This window comes from Callithrix jacchus, chromosome 12 (assembly GCF_049354715.1).
Source record: "Callithrix jacchus isolate 240 chromosome 12, calJac240_pri, whole genome shotgun sequence".
Classification (NCBI taxonomy): domain Eukaryota; kingdom Metazoa; phylum Chordata; class Mammalia; order Primates; family Cebidae; genus Callithrix; species Callithrix jacchus.
The window spans coordinates 125,295,660-125,302,874 of NC_133513.1; the positions used below are offsets into that span (position 1 = coordinate 125,295,660).

Sequence of the window (7,215 nt, forward strand, 5' to 3'; positions counted from 1 at the left end):
AGGAGATGGATTTGTTCCCAATTTAAACTGAAAAAAGAAAAAGAATTGGAAATTTGAACACGTGGACATTTGAAGATTTTGGATTATTACTTTTACATATGATAATAGTATTGTAATCTTTCTTTGGCATTTTTATCTTTTAGTGTGTCATCTATATGTTTGCTAAAATATTTATGGATAAAATGAAATGATGTCTTGGATCTGCTTCAACATAGCACAGGAAGGGGCCATGGCCGAGGGTGTGGATGAAGCAGGATTTGCTGTGACTTGACAGTTGCTGGAACTGGTCTTAGGTACATATGGGTCCATGTTATTCTATCTACTATTGTATATGTTGGATATTTTTCACAATAATTAAAAAAGATCACAAAGTCAATATGTATTACAACCTAAGTGAGAATGATGGCATCCTGAACACATTTTTTAGCCTGGCCTTCCTCTCAAGACCTCACTGAAATAATAGTAAAGAAATAGGCAAGAGACTAAACCCACCACGGAGAGGAGAACTAGCAGGTTCTCAGTGGACCAGCGTTAGTAGCATCTGGAAGACGAAGTGCTGGGAACACTGACGATAAAAAAGAGCACAAGAAGGCTGGGCGCGGTGACTCACATCTGTAATCCTAACACTTTGGGAGGCCGAGGCAGGCAGATCGCCTAAGACCAAGAGTTCGAGGCTGCAGTCAACTGTGATCCTGTCACTGCACTCCAGCCTAGGCAACAGAGTGAGACCTGTCTCACACACACACACGCAGAGAGAGAGAAACAATCTAGAATGTCCAAAAGCAGAAGCAGATTCAGGCTTTGTAAGACCTAAAATTATGCAATTTTTAAAACAGCTTTATTGAGATGTAATTAATGTATAAAATCTGCACATATTTAAAGTAATAATTTGATGAGATTTGCATTTGTAGACACCACAAGACCATCAGGATGATGAACATGCCCATTATCTCCAAAAGGGTCCTCATCTGGCTGCTTTCACCCTGTGTAATTCCTTTGGGATTCTTCGATGATGCATGGATCAGCAGCTGGTTCCTCTCTATGGCTCAGCAGCATCCACTGTATGGATGTACCACAGTTTGTTTGTGGTTCACCTGTTGGACATTTGGGATGTTTTCAGTTCTTGCTGCTGGCAAATCGGGCTGCCGTGAACATTCACATTCATGTACCAGAGTTTGCATCTCCATGTTTTTCATTTCTTTTAGGTAAATACCATGGGGTGTAGTGGCTGGGTCATATGGGCTTAGCTTTTTAAGGAACTGCCATCGTGTTCTCCAGAGTGCCCACACGTGCTACATTTCCACCAGCAGGAAAGTGCCAGTGCTTGCACACCCACTCCAACTGTGATTTGGCCGGGCTTTTTAATTTTAGCCATTCTAATGGGTGTGTGCTACCGTCTCGTGATTTTAACTTGCATTTCCTTATTAGGACATCTTTTCACAAACCCACAAACCCTGCTTGCCATTTGTATGTCTTCCTTAGTGAAGTACCAGCTCAAAGCTTATCCCTAGTTCTTAACAGGGTTCTTATTTAGTTCCGAGTTCTTTGTTTATTCTGGATACAAGTCATTTTGTCAGAAATTTGTTTGCAAATATTCACTCCCAGTCTATGGTTTGCCTTTTCATAACGATGTCTTTGGAAGATCATAGTTTTCTATTTTTACAAAGTCCAATTTGTTGATTGTGTTAATAGTTCATGCTGACCAGGCGCAGTGGCTCACTCCTGTGGTCCCAGCACTTTGGAAGGCCAAAGCAGGTGGATCACAAGATCAGGAGTTCAAGACCAGCCTGGCCAACGTGGTGAAACCCCTTCTCTACTAAAAATACAAAAATTAGCAGAGTATGGTGTGGGCACCTATAATCCCAGCTACTCAGGAGGCTGACAGGAGAATTGCTTGAACTAGGGAGGCAGAGGTTGCAGTGAGCTGAGATTGTGCCACTCACTCTAGCCTAGGAGACAGAGCAAGACTCCGCCTCAAAAAAAAAAATAGTTCATGCTTCTTGTGTCCTAGTGTATTTGTTTTCTGTACCTGCTGTAACATTTTACCACAGACTTGGTGGCTTAAAACAACAAATTTATTCTCTCTCAGTTCTTGAGACCCAAATTTCAACGTCAGTTTCACTGGGCAGAAAAGGTGCCCACAGCGCTACGCTTCCTCCAGAGGCTCCAGGGAAAATGTTTTTGAGACAGGGCTTTGCTCTGTCACCCAGTCTGGAGCACCGTGGTGCAATCACAGCTGGCTCACTGTAGCCTCGATCTCCCAGGCTCAGGCAATCCTCCCACCTCAGCCTCCCAAGTAGCTGGGAATACAAGTGCGTGTCACCCCACCCAGCTAAATTTTGTATTTTTTATAGAGATGGGATTTCCCCATGTTGCCTAGACTAGTCTTGCACTCCTGGGCACAAATGATCTGCCGATCTGGGCCTCCCAAAGTTTTGGGACTACAGGCGTGAGCCACACCTGGCACCAGCATGGCAGAGGCAGTGTTTGTGCTTCATGCTCCAACTCGATGTCCGTGGTTACCCGCAGGACTGGCTGATTCTGCTGTCCTGGCCATGTGGTTGCTCTTTGCTCCTGCCCAGTTCTCAAGTCTGGACCCTCCCAGCCACCTGTGAGCCCTCCAACACTGTCGGCAAAGGTCTTTTCCAATTTAATCAGCCAGAGCTGGTCTCTATTACGTGCAGCGCAGAAGCTTTCCTGATAGAGGGTGTTTGCCAGAAGCCCACTGTGAGCACCACGTTTGGCTGTGAAATATGAGTGGCATTTCCGTGTCTGGGCAACAAGCCGGTGTGCTGTCATCTGCACCGCCTGCAACTCGGCTGTGTTCTGGGGGGCTTAGGCCAGGCCCTAAGACAGGATGGAGACATGGAGTTTTAAAAAGACCAAAAACACACACTGTCTCTATTGCCCACTATCGTCCTCTCCCCATGTAAGCTCCATGAGGGTACGGATCCTTATCTTTTAGGTTTATTGATGTACATTCAGCACCTAGAACCATGCCTGGTATATAGTAAGTATTCTGTTAACATTTGCTGAATATAAATTCACAAAGAATAATAAAATTGTTCGCCTAAAAAAATCAACTGGAAAACTATTTGAACAAATAAAAATGCAGTAAAGTGTATATTAAGAAGTAAGCATATATAAATCCGTGACTTTCTTATATACTGGCAATGACCAGTTTAGAGATGAACAACGCCTCATTTGTAAGAGCAACAGCAACAGAATCCAGTTACTCAGGAGGCTGAAGAGGGAGGAGCTCTTAAGCCCAGGAGTTTGAGACCAGCCTGGACAACATAAAGAGACCTCAGTTTTTTTTTTTTAATTATAAAAAAGATTTGGTAGGCTGATGTGGGAAGATTCCTTGAGCCCAGGAGTTTGAGACCAGCCTAGGCAACATGGCAAAAACCCATCTATACAAAAACTTAGATGGACCTGGTGGGAGGTGCCTGTGGTCCGAGCTACCTGGAGGGAGGTGCCTGTGGTCCCAGCTACCTGGAGGCTGAGGTCAGAGGATCACCTGAGCCTGGGAGGTCGAGGCTGCAGTGAGCCAAGATCGTACCACTGCACTCCAGCCTGGGCAACGGAGTAAGAGAGAGAGAGACCTGTCTCAAAAACAAATGTTCAAGACTCAAGACACATACAAAGAAAATCATAAAACTTTATGTTAAGATATAACAGACTATTCATGGCCCCCAAGCCCTACCCAGGACAGGACCCAAGCCAGCCATGTCCTCTTTTAAGAAAAAAAAAAAAAGAAAGAGGATATTATTAAGAATTGTAAGACATAGCATGTTCTTAAAGGATGAAACTGATCATAACAGTGATCATAGGGATAGCCCATCTTCTCCATAGCCTCCCCTGGGCCCCACAATGTCCTGAGCACTTGACATTGAACGACCCCTTTACCACTGTCCAGGACTCATGCAGGCAGGAATTATACTGGTTTTTTTTTTTTTTTCCAGAGTGGAATATTCATTTTATTGAAATAAAATGGACTTCCATACATTCACTCCGTGACTCAATCAAGAAGATATCTGCCACCCACACAATAGGCAAAAGATTAGTGATGGAATATGCAAATGGACCTTAAAATCATGGTAAAGGTACAAACAACACAATCTCTTTTGTTCGTTTTTGAGACAGAGTCTCACTTTGTTGCCCAGGCTGGAATGCAGTGGTATGATCTCAGCTCACTGCAGCCTTGGTCTTCGGGCCTCAAGCAGCCCTCCCACCTCAGCTACCTGAGTATTGGAGCTACAGGTGCACACCACCATCCCCAACTAATTTTTTTTGTATATACGGGATCTCGCCATGTTGCCCAGGCTGGTCTCAAACTCCTGAGCTCAAGTGATCCACCCGCCTCGACCTCCCAAGTGCTGGAATTACAGGCGTGGGCTACTGCAGCTGGCCCAAACAATACAGTCTGAAAAGTGGAAAAATAACTGGCATCTCATGAAAACAGAGAAATGGCAAATGAACTGAAAAGATGCTCAGCCTTAGCCGTCCCAGGATGTCATGCTAAAGCAGTGAAGCCCTTCCTCCTCTCCAGCTGTGCTCACTGCTGGGAACTGGTGGCTCAGGGGTCTCTGTCCTGCCTGCTCACCCTTCACATCCCCTTGCTGCCTGTTGATCCTTATGCCTTGGTCCAGCTCCAACTGCTCATTCCCTAGAGTGTCCCTTTCCTTGTGTGGCACCTAACCGGCCAAGCCCAGCTGGGCACTGGGCCTGCACACAAACTGCTGGGAGTGGAAGGAGAGGAGATATAGACGTTTGGACTCGTTTCATTTTAAATTCACCACCAGCTTAAGCAGACACTTGTTGACTACTACATTTGCCCAGCCTGGTACCACCCAAACACATCCTTGTGTCCTGCCACACAGTGAGGGCAGAGCTGGGATCACACTGCCTGCCCCTTCTAAGTGAAAGGTTGCTGGCCAGGCAAAGGAACTCATGCCTTAATCCCAGCACTTTGGGAGGCCAAGGCAGGTGAATCACAAGGTCAGGAGATCGAGACTACCTTAGCTAACATGGTGAAACTCCATCTCTGCTAAAAATACAAAAAATTACCCTGGCATGGTGGCACATACTTGTAGTCCCAGCTACTGGGGAGGCTGAGGCAGGAGAATCGCTTGCACCCAGGAGGCGGAGGTTGTGGTGAGCTGAGGTTGAGCTACTGCACTCCAGCCTGGGCAACAGAGCGAGACTACGTCTCAGAAAAAAGAGAGAAAAAGAAAGAAAGGTTGCTGAGCATGGGAAGCTGTGCCTTTGCAGGCAGGTGAAGGGTCTGGCTTCTGGGACCCAGAGGAGCCTCATTTGAAGGGGAGTGAGGATGGGCTTATCTAGAATCTGCCTGAAGCAGGGACCTGGAAGAGTGAAACTGAAGGAGGCTGAAGTATTCCCCCAAAGGCAGGGAGACTCCAGACCCTGAAAAGGTGGCCCAGGGGGGTGGTCAGCTTTGGTCACATGGGAGGCCAACCAGTGTGTAGGCAGCAAAGACTTCTGGCCCTCACCGCTGGCCCTTGGGCTGTCCCCAGAGGATGAGGAGCTACAGCTGGAGTGGAAGTGGGCAGAGCCCAGGCTGCAGCAGGAGGCATTTCACCTCAGAGTAAAGTTGGGAGTTTTGATAGTTACACTGGCTGGGACACAATAATTATTTCACTGAGACCAAATCGAAATGGGCATGAAAATGGGGCAAGATTTTACCCTGGCAGGGAGGAGAGGACACTGGGGGAAGGAACAATACAAGCGATTTCTCTTATATTAATAACTCTCAAAGCTGCAAAAGTGGGTGGGGGGTTATTCAAATGAATGTAACTCTTCTGTTACCCTCAAACATCAGTGACACCAAATGCACAGACAGGACCATCAGGGGGCTGGCGCCAGAGGGATTATTCCTCCACCTCTGCAGCACCCGCCTGTGTGCTTGCGAACTGTTCTGTCTCCCTCCCTCTTCCAGGAAAACGCTTTTCTGCGATTTCACAATATTTGTACTGTGCTGGGGCTATTTTTAGGAGTTGGTGTGATGAAATACTCAGCATTGTAAACAGCGTGCACACACGTACGTCCCGTGTGTGTACTTGCTCAGCATGCCTGGCTGCTGAGAGAACAGGGGCCTGTGGAAAGCAGAGGGTGATCTTTGATAAGACGCTGGACCGCTGTCCCGAAAGCGCTCAAAACAGGAAGTGGCCACTAGACTCAAGTCACATTCCTGCCAGAGGCTGGACTCAAGCCCTCAGGCCGGGAATCCAGGGAATGCTGGGCTGGTGGTGTTTATTTGTGCTTGTGTCCGTGAAGCAATAGCTCCATTGCTCCTCCGTGAGGAGATTGCAGAATGTTCTGGCTAGAATAACCAGTCAAGATGGTGTCAGAAGACAAAAGCACAGCAGACCTAGTTTAGAGGCCTTCATTGGCTTGTATTTGTCCTTCTAGAATGAGCAACACCTCATTCTGTAACCTAGAGAAAAGGGTCAAGGAAAGCGGAAACCAGACCAAAAAGCTGATTGGTCTTTTCAAAGTTAAAGGTTTAAGCAGAAGGCTTCCCTACTGTGCTAGCTAAAACTGGCCTGTTTGGGAATTTGGCTACTATCTCTTCCTCTCTCCTGATTTCTGAGCAGCTCAGATAAACAGTTTCCACTTGGAGGTGTGAAACTCAGCACAAACAACCTCTCATGTTTTGGTTTCGTGTGTTGGGCCTAGGGCAGGAGCTCTGTCCCAAGCCAGTGGCCTCCTGGTATTTCACTTCCCAGTGACCTGGCACCAGCATGCCTAACAAACACTCTTCTGTCCTGGCAGCCCTGTGTCTCTCATTTTTTTATTTTAATTTTTTAGAGACAGGGTCTTGCTCTGTCTCCCAGGCTGGACTGCAGTGCTGCAATCATAGCTCACTGCAGCGCTGACCTCCTGGGCTCAAGGGATTACCCACTTCTCAGCTTCCCAAGGCGCTGAGAATGCAAGCATGTGTCACCACGCCTGGCTAACTTTTAACTTTTTGTAGAAACAAGTTTTCACTGTAGTGCCCAAGTTGGTCTCAAACTCCTGGCCTCAAGTGATCCTCCCACTTTGGCCTCCAGAGTGTTGGGATTACAGGCATGAGCTGCTGCACCTGGCTCTGTCTCTTTCAAACACAAGTCCACAGTTTTGCTGACTCATGGTGGCAATGGGGAAAGGCCAGCAGAGAGTAGAGAAGAGGACACAGGCTTTTGCCACTGTGAG

The 7,215-nt window shown here is 47.0% G+C and overlaps 1 long non-coding RNA gene across 1 annotated transcript; it reads left to right on the forward strand.

Annotated features, from left to right (window-relative positions):
- The first annotated feature begins 908 nt into the window (after positions 1–908).
- Positions 909–3,130, forward strand: LOC144578787 (uncharacterized). The gene is made up of 2 exons (XR_013525221.1): positions 909–1,205; positions 2,530–3,130. It is a non-coding gene; the product is annotated as an uncharacterized LOC144578787 (long non-coding RNA).
- The last annotated feature ends 4,085 nt before the right edge of the window (positions 3,131–7,215 follow it).